General features: G+C 43.6%; 1 protein-coding gene across 1 annotated transcript in view; it reads left to right on the plus strand.

Moving 5' to 3' along the window:
* LOC144679777 (peroxidasin homolog) overlaps positions 1–19155 on the plus strand; it is a 660879-nt gene that overhangs the window by 422073 nt on the left and 219651 nt on the right. The gene's annotated exons all lie outside the window — the stretch shown is intronic.

Genomic DNA, 19155 nt, shown 5'->3' on the forward strand with positions numbered 1-19155 from the left:
GTGATACCTCGTCCACTCTGGCATTAAAGAGTTTGTTTTTGGATTTCAGGCCTGATGGTTTATGTTTCATTACAACCAATTTGAATAGCTAATGCTATTTCAAAAGTAAAAATAAATGTTAAAAATAGTATGAATCCTACATTTTCTATCAACTAGTAAATTTATGTGCTTGGAGATCAGCTCACATAATATTGATTACTTCATTGATGCCTGACAATAGAAGCATTTTCATTGTTGTCTCATCTTAAGATGAGCTGGCTGCTGTGTGCAAGGACAGTTCAGATCATTCCATGGAATTGCTTTCATGATATTATGATTTAAGATTGTGTTATTCTTCCATTGATGATAATTGGTTATTAGTTCTATCACCAATAAAAGGGGTGGCAGAGCGGGAAACACTGCCATCCGAAAAATCCTGCCCCAAGAATTTGCCATAAGAAGCTGAACAAACAAAGGGCTCATTAAGCAGTAATTCTAGTTAAATTTATTGTAAGTTAAGTATTTGTACATTATGGCAAGAGCATTGAAATTGTGGCTGCAAACTAAATTCAGATCAGATGCTCCTAATATCAGATCTACAAATACCTTTTTTTAATAGGTGCTCCAGTTTTCAAGTTTCTTCCCTCACTGGCTTCCGGCTTTTGAGCTTCATTGGGCTGAAGGTTTAGGAGACTCCTTTCTTATGAGTAAATTTAGACAGATGAGATGGCAGCCTTGTAACACCAATAAGGGAGCAGCCTTTATTGATCCTAGAGGTTCCCGAAATTCAAAACACTGCAGCCAACAAGAGAAGGAACAGCAACTTTAGAGACAGGTGGTCGCAGAGATTGCACAGAAAGCTGTGAGTAAAAATAGTGGTGGTGGAGCAGACACAAAGGATTTTCATGGCCCACCCATTTATTGTAACATATGAATGTTGTCTGCTGCTCCAACATGTTGGGCAAGCGACTTTATCTTGCTTGTCCTTATACATCATCTAATTGAAAATAAATTTGACACTCAGTTTTATCTAGTTGAAGTGGATATAATGATTGATATCTTCTGTTTCAATATTGACAAACAGAATAAGACTGCTGGTCAAACTTGTTATTTACAGACGGGGACTACCTGATTATAAAGGATTCAACCTTTTTGGTCAACATTTTTGCTCAGTCTATGGAATTAACAGCCCAGATCTTCCGGTCAGTGGTGGAGCAGGCATGCCTGCCACTGTCTGCAATTTAAACTGCCCAATTACTTTTTAACACTGGAGTCTTAGGACCTTATGGTTCTGGCTCCAGTTTGAAGCCAGCAACAAATAGAATCGGGAGGCCAAGTGACGAGTGGATTTCTAATGGAGCCATGCCCATTTTTCATCGTGCACTGAAGACATGTCCCTTAAGGTCTGTCTTCAGTTCATTGATTTACATTGTTTTAAATGGAGCTGTCATTACTGATACTGCAGTGCCTCATCACCCTCACCAACAATGTTCACCTCCCTCCCACTGACAATGCTCACCCCCTTCCCTCAACTTCCCTCACCAGCCGACATTATTCATCCCGTCCCTCACTCCTCGGCAATGCTCACTCTCCCTCCTCACCCCCGATAATGTTCACCCTCCTTCCCTCACCCGCGATAATACTCCCCCTCCCTCCTTCCCTCACCCGCGATAATACTCCCCCTCCCTCCTTCACCCCATGACAATGTACACTTATCCCTTCACCCCTGACAATGTTCACCACCTCCTTCATTGCCGCAATGCTCACCAAATCCTTTACCCCTGACAATGTACACCCAATCCCCCCATGACATTATTCAGCCCCTCTCTCACCCCCAACATTTTTCACCCCCCCAACACCCTCCCAGCTCACCCTCCACCCCTCACCCCCGACAATGTTGACTCTTCCAACATCAGTCAGGCAGGAGAAGGGATTCCAGAAGGTGAGTCAGGAGAGGGGATGCGGGAGGGTTGGTGAGCATTGCCAGGGTGGAGGTGAATACTGTTGCAAGGGTGGGGGTGTCAACATTGTCAGGGGCGTGAAAATTGTCAAGAGGGGCTGAGTATTGACAGGAAGGGGGCTGAATATTGACGGGATGGGGGAACATTCCCTGGAGGAAACGTGCTAGGAAAAGCCCTAAGTGCGTCTGTGTAAAAACCAGGGTAGATATAGGGCAAACATCCCAGGTCTCCATGGATATGGCCATCTCATTCCACTCTTGTAGGGAATCATGCAACAGCCTGGGAAGCATAAACCAGAAATTGGAAGTTTAAACTTCCCACATAAATACTGTGCAAGTTCATGTGTTTGGACTTCCTCAGGATCCTGACACGCCTTAGAGACCTAAATTGCGTTATTCGGTGCTCCCCATATCAGAAGATTGAGACCAATGTTACTTATGGGTATTCTTGAAATTCCTTTGAAGACACTCCTTAAAGCCTATATCCTTCACGAAACTTTGATCACCTATACTCACCAGTGGATCTGTCTCTAAGTTTGTGGATATCTCTCCTGTGAAACAACCTGGGATATTTTACAGTGTTGAAGATGCTCGATAATTGCAAGTTGTTGCTGTTGTTACTTTTGTTCCCTAGTCCACCAGGTAGTGTGTCCATCATTGATTCTAGCTGCCACCACCTGCCAGGGAAGTTGTGCTGCCGTTTGGTGGGCAGGGCTTCCTGGAATTCCAAGCAGCTAAACCCTCCTCACATTCACCTCATACAGCAACACTTCCACTGCACCAACCATCAAATGGAAATCAAATCCCAGAAGGGAAAAACAATTTAATCGGCCTGGCCAAAACAGCCGCCAAACACGAATTGAGTCCAGTTGAAAGCAAGGATTTACTTAAGCCTTTAGTTACAGCATAGAATGGACATCCAATAACAGACAAGTGAGTGAGACAAAAAAGTAGATCAGAGACACAGAACAAAGAAGGTGACAATTGACAGCATTCAACTTTATTGGCGAAAGTGCTGGCTTCGCAGCAACCCCATTGTCCACAAACCATGGGCATGCCCTACTGTAGTCCAACCTCTATCAGAGAGTCTTGTGGCCCCAGATGCCAACAGCCAGGCACTTAACAAAGTATTCATCCTTTCGCCATGGACAGAATTCCAGAGTCACGCCTGGATTTCAATCTCACCCAACAATTGTACCTGTAAGTAAAATTGGAGACAGATCAGTATCTCATATCTAAAATAGGAAAATATCACATATCTCAAATAATTAGTTACTAAGGTTGAGTACCAGTGAATTGGCACTGTGCGAGGTAGTTGTATTGATCTACTTTTACAGACAGTTGTAGCCACAATTCAGGTGATGCTCTGAAAATCATTTAAGATCAATTACCTTCCCATTGGGGTGTACAGTTCGCTGGCTGTGTCCTCAAGGCTTGGAAGCTTTGGGGGTGATTCTGCTTCAGTGTTTTTGGGGCTCCAGCTGTTGCTGCCACTGACACTCTAGCTGCGATGATGAACAATAATTCGTGCCATTCTGGGAGGCTATTGGGCCAGTGCAAATTTACACATCTGTCAATGCTGCATTAGCCACAGAAGGAGATCCAAGTAATATATTAATAAATAAGTTATCTGATTCTGAGAGTGCCACAATTTCATTTTGTAGCTTTATACTCTGAGCCTCCAGCAGCTCCTCCTTCTGGTACAGGGCTGCCCTCTCTCGCCTCAGGTTCTTAAATTTCTGGTGGGGGAAATGCCCTTTCTTCTCTTCACCTCCTGATCTTCTTATCCCTCTTTCAAAGCTGTGATTGGGTGGGGAGCTGGCTTAAGCTCCTCCTGCAATCCGGAGGGACTTCCTGCTTCTTCCATCTGCTCTTGGGGCTGGGAAGCTGACATCAGCACCTGAGTCACATGCACCTTATGCCCAGCTGCCATTCACTCACTCACGATGGCGGAGAGCAGACTGTCTCAGATCTCCTTCATTCAAGCACAGTTTTTCTTCTAGGGAGAAGAAAAATAGGGATTTGGAAAATGTTAAGTCACAGCCATCACATGCTTTCATTTTAGCTCTTGAAGACTCTTTGCAAATGAGAGTCAAAATATCTGGACAACATTTACCCTGGTCATATTTGCATCCCTCAGTGCCCTCTTTGCTCTCATCAGATCTGATCGGGGAACATCATCATTACCACTGCTGGCTGTCTCAACAGTGGTGTTGATAACCCTCGGCACCTTTGACTCTCATGCCGCTAAACAAATCTTGACCTCTTGATGGATCCCTATGGCAGAGAACAAGACACAACATAGGGAAATCAAATCAAATTCAACTTTACAGAATAAAGTTTAGATTCAATCGTCCAATTGTTCAGGGCATGACATTTCCAGGCAAATATACAACATGCTTTCAATATAAGAACAAATGCTGAGATTTTAAAAACTACCCAGCCCTTTCATGGAAGAATCTATCCTCTCATCTTTGAGATTTACCTGCAATCATAAGAATCTGAGCTTTAGTACTCAATTGCTCTTCAATCTATGGTTCTCCTTCCCCAAGGATTCGCTTGTCAGGATCCACTATACCATGTGCACCATGCTTCCCTTATGCATTGAGGGATCAAAGTTCTTGATGCCCTTCATGATGTTCACAATTCGGCAGACCTTATTCATGAAGAATTGTATGTAAGCGAGCTTTATCAGCCATGATTAGCAAAGAAAAATACCAATATAAAGATTAGAGGTGTTAGCAAAGAAAAATATAGACCAATGAATTTGCACAGCAGTCAGCGCATCCATCCTATAGCCTGTGCTCCCATCCAAACATGCTGAGAGAGCCTCAAACCTGTTGGACATTGCAGAGGCTGACACTCCTACACTCCTGGCATCTAGGTCCACTTACTTGACTCACTGCCAGTCACAGCCTCCTTTCCCTGGCCACTCTCCAAATCAGAACACCTTATCCTAAGGAGTGTGACTGCCTCGTGGTACAAAGCCTCCAGGTAACCCATCCCACCCTGGATGTGACACCGTGTCTGCAGCTCAGCCTCCAGCTCAATGATTTTGAGCTAAAGTTCCTCAAGGCGCAGACACTTACTGCAGACAAGTTTACCCTGGATCACACTGGCATTCAGGAGCTCCCACATGCTGCATCTATAACACATCACCTGTCCTGCCATCTTTATGTGCTTTAATTAATTACTTAATTATTTTACTCAGTTATTTATTTTCTCTTATGTATTTTACGAATCTTACCACAAATTCCTGTACTATTTTGATCTTTAGGAATAGAATAGACTTATCCACTTACCAAACAGCTAGCTTCTTCCCCTGTAGTAGAACAAGGACCACAGTGAAAAAACTAGAAAAAAAACAAAGAGGGTACCTCCCTCCCCTCCTCACCGAACTCTTTCAGCTCATCAAACTCTCACACTCCATTAAAGTAGCATACAGTGCTGGTCACACTGAGACTGTCTGAATCTCTCAATAGCCCCTCTCCCTATATTCCTCTACAAATTTCCGCAAATAAAATAAAACTGGGTCCCTTAACTGCCCAGCAGCTACAAACCTTCAGAACTTTATAAATTGTTAATTAATGAAATTTCTCCTTTTTTCTCAGTCACACTGCATGTGCATGGCTTCTTATGGGCTGGAGATTCAAGCTGTCTGCTCCTGCTGAGTGCCATTCACAAAGGCCAATCAGAATACACCTTCACTGAGCGCCAGCCAATCAGAATACAGCAAAGGTGGGACCTCTGATTTTGTGCTGCGAGAATGGAGTCAGCAATGGTTGCCAATCTGAGCCAATGAGTTTCCCCTGATCAGGAACCACTTCTGGTCTGCTTCCCATGAGGTTGGGGGAGGCTTCTGTGGTTAGCACCATTTTTGTTTCACCAGGGATCACACAAGTAAAAAAAAACAAACTTTAAATTCAGTCCGTTCTGTCACCTCTAGGCCCAGTCCTGGCCCCAGGCCTCTCTTACCCTGTACCTCAGGTCTCTGCCTGGCTTAGCGCCACTCCCCCGGTTCTCTCCCGCTCCCCAGGTCAGTTCTGCTAGTCCCAGCTCTTGGCTCACTTCCTCCCTCCCTCTCTCCCACTCTCACCCCCGGATTTCTCCCACTCCCAACCCCCCACTCCCCACCCTGGCTCTCGGCCATTACCCGATTGAGCACCCATGTTCCAGCGCCTCTAGGCCTCGGGTCTCACTCTGGGTTTATCTTCTTCTCTCTCTCTCTGCATCCCCCCACCCCCACCACCCTCCACATGGGTGAGCGAGTGAGTGATGGCAAGTGAGTGAGGGTGAGAGAGGGCAGCTGAGTGAGGGTAAGTGACTGTGAGTGAGTGAATGAGTTAGGTTGGCTGAGTAAGTCAGAGTGAGTGTGGCTGCAGGCTCATCCAGACAACGTTTCTTCGGACAATTTTCTGCTCAGGCTCAGCTTTCCATGGCCTGTTGTTCACAGCCGAGCTGGTGGCTCCTCCATGTTCAGCAGCTTTCAGTGTAACATCAGGCAGCAGTGTAGATTGCTGGCCGGCTGCTTTCCCAAAGCTGATGCCTTTCTTTAAGAAGTCGGTGTCAATGCACAAATTGACAGACTGACAGGGCTGGAAGGGAAGGCTACAGCAAAACCAGGATTGGTGGCGCAGGTGCCTTGCTCCACGTGTGCACCAGTATTGGGGATCTTGGTGGCTGCGTTCTCAGCCACATCCCTCCCTATTTCCTGTGTCTGTGTACAGTTCAATGCATGGAAGTTCCCCATATATTGTCAGTGATGTCGCCTGTGTAATTTCATTTTGTGCAAAAAAAATTCAGAAATGGAAAAATGAACTTGCGTGCATCTCGAATGGAAATGTGTATTTTTCCAGCCCATGAAATATGCACTTGGAATATTGCAGGTTAAACACCAGTCCCATTCCCATAGATGTGAGACTGGCTGGGCACCCTGTTCTGGCAAAACTCTGATACAGCTTTTCCCTATCTCACTGCCATTCTGGGTTGTTGAGCTGCTCATTCTTCCCTGCTTTTGAAAGCCACAGCTTCTGTAAACCTGCAGTTTCAAAATGCCAGGTTCAGCCAGTTGTCAAACTGCAGGAAATATGAAGGTGGAGGCAGGAAGATCTCTGCTGAGAAAAACAGCTCCATAAGCCACACACATTTACAAAAAGGCAGGCTGACACTTCTGTTCTTTTCCCTTCCTGCACTCCCTGAAACAGTGCAACTTAAATTTGTTCATATTAACCAGCTCAAAAGACATGTTTCAATCAGAGATAGGTGTATACATCTGTAGCATCGGAGTCCCAGTGTGGCCCTACTAATGAACTGGGGCAAGAATGGGGCATGTTTGACTTTGGCCAGTCAGTCCCCAGTTCAAGTTAACTGTTCCCAGTAAATCACAACCGGCCACAGCCTAAGTCGGCTGACAAAATCGGAGTTTCTGGCTGGAATTATGGGTACATTTTTCAACCGGTTTCAACTTATCTTTCTTTCTGGAATGCTGTGCCTCTCCATCGATTGATTAAACACTCCATTTCTTGCATTAGCATTGGATTTGCAGTCCCTTGATTTTTTACTTGTCACTTCTTTCTCCTTGATACATTTGTGTAAGCTGCCAAAATTTTTAAGTCATTTTTCAGCCTTAATAAGGCTTAAACAATATCTCATCTCATACTTGGTTGTATTTCTGTACATCTTGCAGTTCCCCATCACTATCTCTTCTCACCTTAGTGAACTCTGCCTACGGGTGTACACTAGGCTTGGAGCTCAAATAAATTATTTAAATTCTTCTGTTTTGCCAAACTGTGCAAGACTGGTCTTCACAGCTTTCGGCTAGAACTTTATTTGATGTGATTGGTCCTGACTCCTCTGCACAGGGTGAGAAAGTTTATTCTTAACAGTTACAGCAGGTTAAAAACCTTTGCAAAGTGGAATTTAAAATATTAAATTTGCTTTTATTAAAACCAAGAAAAAAGATAATATTCCTAGTGGTGTATCATTGGCGATACAGTAGTTTCATTCTGTCACTGGCATTTGAAGACTATAAGAACGTAAGAAATAGAAGGAGGTATAGACCATACAGCCCTTTGAGCCTGCTCTGCCATTCAATATAATCATTGCTGATCTTGGGCTTCAACTTCACTTTTCTGCCCAATCCCCATATCCTTTGATTCCCTGAGAGATCAAAAAATTGTCTATCTCAGGCTTAAATACATTCAATGTTGCAGCATCCACAACCCTCTGGAATAGAAAATTCCAAAAATTCACAATCCTGTGAGTGAGGAAATTTCTCCTCAATCCAAATGATTGGCCCCTTATCCTGAGAGTGTGTCTCCATGTTTCATATTTGCCTGTTAGTGGAAACACCTCCCAGTGTCTAGCCTATCAAGCCCCTTCAGAATTTTGTATGTTTCTTTGTGATTATATCTAATTCTTCCAAGCTCCAGAGAGTGTAGTCCCAATTTACTTAGCCCCTCATCATAGAACAACCCTCTCATCCCAGGTACAATCTAATGAACTTTTGCTGTACTGCCTCCAATGAAAGTTTGTCCTCCTTAAATGTGGAGACGATAAAAGTGCACAGCACTCCAGGTATGGTCTCACCAAGCCCTGTACAATTGCAGCAATACTTCCTTATCCTTGTACTCCAATTCCCTTGCAATAAAGGCCAACGTGGCATTTGCCTTCATAACTGTTTGCTGCCTGCCAACTTTCTATATTCCTTGAAAGAGTACATCAAAGTCTCTCTGAACACCAACATTTACAAGTTTCAAATATTCTGCTTTTCTATTCTTACAGCCAAAGTGAATAACCTCACACTTCTCCACATTATATTCCATTTGCCACCTTGTTGCCCACTCACTTAAACCGTCTATATCTCTTTGCAGCTTTTTTGCGTCCCCCTCACAGCTTATATTCCCATCTAGTTTCATATACCTTAATCTTGATCTCTTTGTCTAAATCATTAGCATCGATTATAAATAGCTGAGGCTCTAGCACTTGCAACATTCCACTAGTCACAACCCGCCAATTTGAAAATGCCCTTTTTACCCATACTCTCTGTTTCCTGTCAGTTAACAAATCCTCCATTCATGTTAATATATTACCCTGAACTCTATGAGCCCTTATCTTGTGTATTAACCTTTTGAGTGTTACTGCATCAAATGTCTTTTGGAAATCTAAGTGTACTACATCTGCTGGCTCCTCTTTATCTATCTTATGACATTCTCAAAAAACTCAAATACATTTGCCAAACATAATTTCCCTCTCGTAAAACCATGTTGACTTTGATCATACTATGATTTTCTATGTGCATTGTTAAGACTTCCTTATGGCCAGAGACCTACCTACATTGGGTGGGCTTGGCGGGTGCATGCAGGGGCAGGCACAGAGCCGATCGCCGCCCATGATTGACTGTGCGCTGCCATTTTACGTGGATGGGGGGGGAGGAGGGAAAGTAAGGGCCAGCGCTCTGTCACACATAAGCGGGAAACGACACAGCAATCTTCCTGACAAACGGAGCTGCCTCATGGAGATTAAGCTGCTTAAAAATTTTGTTATAAAGTAAAAATTTATTTAAACACATCCCCTCATGTGACAGTGTCATACGAGCTGGGACATGTTAGTCAAGTTCACCAAATTTATTTATTAATTTAATGAAACCTTCAGGAACACTCATCCCGGCTGTGAATGAGGTTTGCTGGAAAACACAAAGGCCGCTTGGGCTCTTCGCCTGCCCGCCAACCTTAAGGTTGGATGGGCAGTGTTGTTAATAAGCTTGATTACTTTTTTAATGGCCTTAATAGGCCGTTGACAGTTCGGTGGGTGCGCAGTTGCCTCCGGCACGTGCCCGCCGAACAAAAGCTCTAAATGACACACGATGATGTCGGGACACACGCCCGACATCATCTCGCATCATTTTGCACGTCGGCGTGTCGGGCCCGCCCCCGCAGACCAACGGCAATATTCTGGCCAATCAATAGATTCCTGCACTGTCCCAAGTACTGATGGCTAACTGGCCTGTAGTCCTCTGTGTTTTCTCTCCCTTCTTTCTTAAATAGAAATGTTACATTTGCTAACTCTTAATTCACTGGCACCATTCTAGAATCTAGGGAATGCATTATCTCTGCAGCTACCTCTTTTAGAACTTTAAGATGTAGGCCATCAGGTCCTAGGGATGTGTGGATTTTAATCCCTTAAGTTTCTCCAATACTTTTTCATTGCTGATATGAATTACCTTAAGGGACGTTTTAGTCCCTTGATTACTCTCTACTTCTAGTATGTAATTTGTGTCCAGTGTCTCTGCCTCTAAGAGACCAACATTTACTTTAGCTACTCTCCCTTTTATATACTTGTAAACAATTTTGCAATTTGTTTTTATATTCCTGGTTAGTTTATTCTCATGTTCAATTTTTGTCCTTTTACCAACATTTTGATGCCATTTTGCTGGTTTCTAAAACACTCCCAATCCTCAGGTTTACGACTATTCTTTTGCTACATTGTAAACCTTTTCTTTCAATCTAACACTCCCCTTAACTTCCTTCATAAACCATGAGTTTGTTTTTCAATGGAATGTATTTTCATGAAATATCTTGAATTATTTCTCTAAATGTTTCCCACTGATTATTTATTACTATCATTTAGATCTCTTTTTTTCCCAAAAGTTCCCTGATAAATGAAGAATGTGTTTATTAAGGTCTGAGGTGTTATCATGGAATTTAAGCATGTGCTCACCTTAATTTTACTGAATCCATGTATAAAAGGCTGAATGGAGATCATCTACATCACCCTGAGGGAAAAAGCTGCTCTGGTCACTGTAAAGCAAATCATTAATTAATTCTTCTGATGCATTTACAAGACAATTGAGATTCACTGAGGCCAATCTGTCATCATCTGTTACTACAGATTCAAACACATCTGATTCATTCTATCAGCTCAATTGGCTAAGAGCAATGATTAAAGTGGTAAACCAGCATTTCAAGCAGATCAGGTGGCACCTTTGGAGAGAGAAAGGTAGGGTTAACGTTTCAAGTCTCTCCACAGATGCTGTTGGGTCTGCTGAGCACACTTTCAGTATTTTGTTTTGTATCAACTTTAAAAAAAACCTTACAACTGTAAATCAGCCTGCAAATCAAATTTTAATGGCCTCGAGTCCTCATAAGAGTGTTCCTCTCTCCAATACACAGCCATGGCAAACAGGCATTGCAGTGATGGAAGCACACATGGACGGTGCCTTAATTGGTACATGAGCCATTGGACTCAGAAGGAATAGGATGGCGGGGGAACAGTAAGAAGTTTGTCCACCATAAATTTCAGAGCAGAAGCATGGGAAACATAAACAAAGAGTGTCCTTGATTTGCACTAAGTGCAGTAGCGGGTGGGAAAAGAACGTTTTACCTGCCGGCTGCAATGGTGGGTTTTCATGCAGTAACATCCCAATTCCACCTCATTAATCATGCATTCCTGAGAAAAACGGCGTTTCAATGGTGGGCCAGCCACGCCATCACCTCACCCCTTCCTTATGCCGGGAGCCATATTTAAAGTGCAGCCGCGCCTCGAGCCCAGGACCGCTGCACAGAAGACGTGGCTCCGACCGGCAAGAAGACTGTAGCTCCCCGATTCAGTGATGCTTCCCTGGAATGCCTTTTGGATGCTGTAGTGGCCTGCTGTGATGTCCTCTAACCCCGCTCTGGCTGTGGGAGGGGCAGCAACCTTACCACTCCAGCTTGGTAGGCGATGGCAGAGGTGGTCAGTGCCAACGCTGCACAGAAGAGGTTGGCCATCCAATGCAGAAAGAGGATGAATGATCTCATCCATGCCGCCAGGGTAAGGCAACCATCTCATCACTCTAAACTCACACGCTCAAAACCATCAGACATTCACTGGCGTCTCACTCACTGCCAGCTCAAGGGACATCACCACTCTCTCTCTCATACACACCCTCATGCCTCCATCGGGCCTTATTTCTGCTGGAGACTACCTCTTCAGCCCTCACCATCTTGAGGCTACTTGCACAAATCAACTTGTGCTCCACACACACATCCTGGGAGACCCCCCTTCCCCAGCACAGCCCTACCCCTACAGCCTCTTCCCTTTCCTGAGGCCACTTCTCCCCCTTGCTAGCCCTGCAGCCAATGAAAAGCCACCCCTGCCTTACAGCTGGTCTGGTAGGTAGACACCTGCCTGTGAACCCCCCTAAAAGTGATGTGGTGCTGCCTGCGAAGCCTGGTGTTAATGACTGCGAGTGCTGTCCAAAGCAAAGTAAGCAAACACACCTCAAAGTCCCGAGTGAAGTGCAGCTCACTAGGTGCACGTTGCTTATGAAGAGTTGTGAAACATGTTGGTGTGCCTGGATGATCCAGCGTGGGGGGATGATTCTGGTGAACTGGGCTTATAATGATATGCAGATACATTACAATGAAGTTCCCGACGTCCAACAGCAGGAAAAGCAGTCCGCCATTGATGGGCAGAGCAGACGTTTGCAAACTGATTTCACGGCGTTGTGAAACCGACTTTTGGCCTCCTCGCCATGTTGTCCGCTCAAGCTTCCACGTGCCCGCCACCAATAGGCATGGAAAATTCTATCCAAAGGTTCCAGGCACCAATGTCTGCCATTTATGAGTAATGGATAATGACAGGTGAAAATGAACCAATTCAACAATATAACTTGGAAACCAACTAAAGGTACTGCATAGAAGTAAATAATTGTTAAGCAAGATTCTTAGTTCACAGTGACCTCCTTTTCAGTCCTGTGACCTACCCACTGCTTTGTGTTATTGACTACAAAACGGAGGAGTTAATGGCGGGAGCGGGATGGGGAGGGGAATTATCACACTTGACACTGCAAGTGATCACACTTTTTAGTTTATTATTGAATTTCTTGTCTTTATGAGTCCCAGATGTGTAAAAATTGTTTTAGTTACACAACTAAACAAACAAAGAGCAAAACACTCTAATGCAGCACAAATCTGTCAGCTCACATGGAGTACAGAGAATTACATGGGACGTCAATTCATGAAGGACTTGGTATTGTATTCTTCAAAATAACTGAGTTAGTTGGCAAACTAAGCAATGAAGTCATTTCTTTCTGTGGTTTGCACTTGAGTGCCAAAACCAGCTTATAACACTTGGCCTTAATCTAAGTAACAAAGCAGCCAATAACCCAAGTGACAATGTTTGGTGCCAAATTAACATTCCACCACCCTACATGGGATTGTGATACCCAAAGCGAATAACCATTTATTTAACATTGTTACCAGATGATTTTCAGGGCATTGTGTTGTAGGGGAATGTTATCCTGGTATCTGGAGTAAATTTTAAAATTTAGTAGCTAACCTTGCCAGTTACTTTACTGACCAGTGTCCTTAGGGAGAGTAATCCAAGTGTAACAACAATAACATTCATTATTACAGCAGCTTTGAAGTAGGGGGGAGTGAAGTGTTTGAGAAAGGTGGTGGAGAAGTAGAGCCTTGTGTCATCAATGCCCATGAGCAGGATGACTCCATATCCATGGATGATGTCGCTAAGGGACAATATATAGATGAGGAAATGGAATGAACCAAGATGACAATACAAGGGAGCAAAAAGAAGGCAATCCTGAAGGTGCAATGCCTAAGTATGGAACCAAGTGACTGAACCAGATGATATTTGAGGAGTTGGAGCCTTAATTGACCATGTTGACAGTTACAGAGAACTGAGGAGCACAAAAATGATTAATGCATCATGATTACAATTACAGAGAATGTTCCTGTATTGTGAGAAAGGCGAAGATCTGATTGGAAGGATTCAAACAGGGAGGTTGTCAGAAAGAGAGACATAAGGACATGGAAGACAACAACATGTTCAAAGACCTTGAAAGGATAAGAAGGCTAGAGATGAGGCAATAGTCAAGGAGGACAAATGGGTAAAGAGTAGTTTTCTGAGAAGGGATTTTGGCAGCACTTGCATAAGAGGGGATAGTGCCTGAAGAGAGGGAATAGTTTACAGTGTTGCCTAGGGGTCAGGGGTAGGTCCTGATATCAACATGAATCTGACTATTTTTGTCAATTTCCATAGGTTGTCAACAACGTAGCTTCTGTCATTACCTCGATAATCTCTCCTTCTTATCTGAAGGTCAGAAATAACAACAGGAAATAATGCAATTTTCCTTTCTGTGTGCTTGTTTTTAAGATAAATTTGTATTTCACAAAAAAAGTAATTTTACTACATCCCACACATGTCAGAAATTGTGCACAGGGAATTTATAGGAGCATAAGAACAAAGGAGTTGGAGTTGGCCATTTGGCCCTTTGACCCTGCCTTGCCATTCAATCAGATCATGGCTGATCTGGTTGTGGTCTTAACTCCACTTTCCTGCCTGCCTCCATAACTTTTGACTCCCTTCTCTATCAAAAATCTACCTAACTCAGCCTTGAATAGATTCAGTGATCTGGCCTCCACTGCTTTCTGGGGGAGAAAATTCCACAGACTAACTGCCCTATGAGAGAAAAAGAATTCTTGTCTCTGCCTTAAAAGAGAAACCTCATTATTAAACTGTGTCTCCTAATTCTCGCTAGCCCCCTTACCCTTGTCAAGGACCTCAAACATACTGTTGTCTTCCATGTCCTTGGGTCTCTCTCTTTTCCCCATAAGAAGAAACATCCTCCCTGTATCCGGCCTATCAATTCCCCTCAGTATGTTTCAATAAGATCACCTCTCATTCTTCTAAACTCCCATGGGTATAGGCCAAACCTGTTCAACCTTTTTTCATAAGATAAGCCCTTCATCCCAGTAATGAGTTGAATGAACCTTTTCTGAACGGCTTCCAATGCAAATACAGGTATAGTTTCTTAAAACCAGCAACCTCTTAACCGAGTCCTTGCCGGATTTCAGATCTTGCAGGTTTTCGGGTCAGGCTGTTTGGGCCAGGTCAGGTTATGTGGTTCAAGCCAGGTTGGGTTGGGTGGTTCGGGCAGAGCTGGGTCGGGTGTGGTCAAAGGTCAATCGGCCCACTTGGAGCTTGGGAAAAGACCAACACACAAAGCCAATAACTAGTCCGTGCCAATGCAGCACCTAGGTGAACAAGCCAGTAAGGTATTTTACTCATTTAATAAGAATTAAAATTCATGCACGGCAGCTTAGAAAAAGGTCTAGTTTTCAGATATGTCTGGTTTCTGGATAGCCGGGTTTGAGACCCTGTACCTGTATATTGCTTTCCAAACAAGCATGTGAAGCTCTCCTGTGGAAATCTATGGTTGGGAAACTATTCCTGAAGCGTGATGTCTCGTGTATGACAGATACTCTCAAAAGCTGTATTTAAAAGCTGTATTTTACTCTGTGGGGAATTACTAAGTCATTGCAAGATATTTTTCTGCTAGATAAATTATTTTTGGAAGCAAGCAAAAAGAAAAATACTTTAAGAACTATTACAATATTGAAATGAAATAAACAGTTGTTTGAGTCTCTGTGACATCAAGTTGGATGTTATGGCCCCCCACTAGTATATTTGAATGTCGGGGGGCTCGTAAAATCAAGCGGGTGGTCTTGCCACCATCTTCCCACCCACCCATTTCCTGTCTGCTATATTACAGTAGGCGTGGAAGGCATCAAGCTGCCTGTCCACCCTTAGGCCTATTGAGACCCTTGAGTAGCCAAGTAAGGGTCTCATTCCACCATTGCCACTAACTTGCTTGCAGCAGCAGAAAGCGGAGGGCAAGGCAGGTAGCCCTCACTGCACAGGTTGCTGTCAGGTGGGAAGGAGGGTTACCTCCTTTGGGGGTTCCCCTGTGCTCTTCGGAGGTGACAAGTTGACCAACAATTTTACCTGCCATGCACACCGTATGTTGACAGGCCTGCCTCCCCCTGGGTTAATGCCAGCAGCGATGGGATGAGGCTTTAAAGTGGTCATTAATTGGCCACTTACGGGCCTCAATAGACATTGGGGTGGAAGGTCGACCATGAGCCTTCCTGCCCAGAACTTAATTCTGGCAGTGGTGAGAAGGCGGCGGCGTTCCAGTGTGCCACTATCCCACCTAATGACATGGCCTCCCTGCCTCCAAGCTTGCCACCAACATGAGCACAAGATTCTGCCCTACAGTCATTACGGACAGAGGCCGATCAGCGAATCGAGTCATATCGCGCTCCATACAACAATTCACTCCATCCCATTTTCCCGCTCTATCCCCTTACCCTGCAAGTTTATTTCATTCAAGTGCCCATCCTTTTGAAATCATTGATCATCTCCTCTTCCACCACTCTCATGGACTGCGAATTCCAGGTCATTACCCAAGATCAGACCTACCCCATCCTTTTAACTCTTCCCCTCGGCCTCTCAAACCTGGCTCCCCATGCCTCTCTCCCCATCACTGGGGTCTACCAGGCAGGCCTGTCCAAAATCCTAGACTTACCTCTGAGTCCGGGCCCCATTCTTCCTATGGGGCTGCCAGCAGTCTCAGCAGTGGCCACCACTCGATTCTGGTTCTGCTGGGATTACAGATTGGCCAGCAAGTCTCTAGGCTGGGACTTCTTTCCAGACGTGGGGTGTGCAAGTCTCACGCTGAAACAATTAAGGCTGCTCCAGCATAATATTGCTGCAGGGAAGCTGGGTTTTGGGAGGGGGGTGGAGGGGGGTGAATATGGTGCCCCATAAAATCCAGCCCATAAATTTCCAATTTTGTTTCCAAGGAGAATTACATGTATTATTACTACTGGTAGTTTTCATGTAGAGTTGCTTGCGATGTTAGATGCCATTAGCCTGTGACATCCATTCCTTTCTTGTACACGGCAGAGCAAGAAATCCCACCTCAACTATAACAAAGTTACTTAGGATCACTCTTTCTTTCCCCTAACAAAACAGACTGTCTCCACTCCAACAAAATATCTCTCCCTGTCTCTTTTTTTGCATGCCAAGCTGGATCTCTTATTTCTCCTTCTCTTCAATTCAACCCCGAAGAGTCTTTCTCTCTCCCCCCTCTCAACTCACAAGCGCAGAGCAATGAATCTTGACTTTGTGCAGTCAGTGGAAAGGAAGACCGGGGGACTCACCGTCACCCATTTTGAGCTCCACACAAAGTCAAGATCTATCCCAGTGCCTTTTTCCTTGTACCACCTTCAACTGGGTCACTGAGCAACCTCAATCTGTCTGTCTTTCACTCTTACATTCCTCCTCTCAAGTGCATCTCTATTCATTCCTGCTTTAAGAGGGGTCTCTTTCTCTACTTCCCCTTCCCCAACAACATATTTTTCTCGATCCCCCATCTTTATTCTGCCCCCAATTTCAGACTATTGAGCTTCTGAAATGAGAAATATTGAGAGCTTGTCTATCAGAAATAAATTCACACTCGGGTGCACATTGTAGGTTTTCTGAAAAAAGAAGCATATCCCTTTGTAGAACTGCATGGTAGCTTCTGGGAATCATTATCCTAAAAATGATTGTTGTGAATTCATGTCTAAATGATGAATGACATTCTTTTGTTTGCTATTCTTCGGTTGTACTTAACAAGTTCATTTTAAATGGATTAATATCTTTGTAAAAGCAGTGGACAAAGGACTGTCATATAAAGGCGTTGAGTTTGTACATTAATATACCAATCAGTAACTTCTATGCTATAGTTTTTTTTGTATCAGAGATTGACAGAATTGTAATATACTGCATTGGAACCAACTGCTACTGATACATATTTTGCATATTTATGTTTATTTTAATTGGATGTAGAAGATAGCAGTGGCCATAAGATAATAACAAAACAGCTACTTTAAATGTGGTAGGTTTAGATTGGAACAAACAGGGATGATGTTTCTTATCCTTGTATTTAACAAAATATATTGTTACCAGAGTAAATATGAGTTCTGCCAAGGCTCATTTTAATGTTGATTGAATCTAACTTTGTATTAAAACCTAATTTAAAGTTTTCTTAGTTGAGGATGTCATGTCTGGTTATAGTGAATGCTCATGCACCACATCACACATTCAAGTAGGATCCCCACTGTAAAGCTTGTGGTTGATTAGATTTTATGTTTTTAAAATGATGATAAGTGCAGTGAAACCGAAACAGACATGGGTTTCTTTTGCGGCATCATCCAGTAACACTCTATATCAGTGCTAAAAGGTCTTTATGGGCAGAATTCTTACCTCGGCGGGCATGCGGGCATGCGCCTGACCTGCTCAAGTATAAAATGACGTGCGTTGAAGTCAGACAAGCGCTCCGACATCAACACACAGTCACACGATATTTCAGTCAGCAGATGCACGTGAGAATCGGCAGCGCGCCCGCCGACAATTAAAACGGCCTATTAAGGCCTTTAAAAAGATAATTAACCTAAATTTTCCACTGAAGGCCAAGCGGCCTTTACGCTTTTTAGGACGCATCTTCCACCGGTGTGATGAGGTTTCCAACAGCAAATAAAGAATAAGTAAAAAGGTTTAAATTTCATTCATAACATGTCCCTGTTTATGTGACAGAGTCACATGATTTGATAGACATGTTCAAAATCATGATAGGTCTAGACAGAGTTGATAGGTAGAAACAATTCCCATTGTCAGGGGAGTTGAGAGCCAGAGGGCATGGATGTAAGATGATTGACAAAAGAATCAAAGGTAACATGGGAAAACAATTTTTGATGCAGTGAGTGATTAAGATCTAGAATGCACTGCCTAGAATGCACAATGGAGACAAATTCAATTATGGCTGTCAAAAGGGAATTGGACAAGAACCTGAAAATAAAAAATTAGCAGCTTTACAGAGAAAGGGCGGAGGAGTGGAACTAGCTAAATTAATGCAGAGAACCGGCATGGATTCAATGGGATGAATGGTCTCCCTCTGTGCTGTAACCTTTCTACGATTCGACTCGATTTCTGCATTTGTCTTAATTTTTCCATGTCCTTCTTTTGATTTAAATGTCTCTATTAATTCCTCTTGGTATTGTCCCATCTTTGCAGATGTGTTCCTTGTGTTTTCCAATGAGCATATATATTGTGTTGTGCAATTATTGATGTATGGTTCTTATTAATCTGTGTTTGGTGCACAACTGAGGTACATTGAAAACTGACATTGTCCAATAATAAACACAATTTTTTAAACTCCAGTGGACAACATACCATGGGCAGCTTAAAAAAATTGTGTTTGATTTAACTGAACAGGGAAGAAGCACAGATCACCTTTTAAGAATGCTGAGGCCAAACTGGTACTAAGAACTCTAAAGGGAAGAGTGCAGTGTTCTGAGATATAGGGCAGAGTTTTGCCCTTGTCGGGCAGG

This window comes from Cetorhinus maximus, chromosome 4 (genome assembly GCF_964194155.1).
Source record: "Cetorhinus maximus chromosome 4, sCetMax3.hap1.1, whole genome shotgun sequence".
Classification (NCBI taxonomy): domain Eukaryota; kingdom Metazoa; phylum Chordata; class Chondrichthyes; order Lamniformes; family Cetorhinidae; genus Cetorhinus; species Cetorhinus maximus.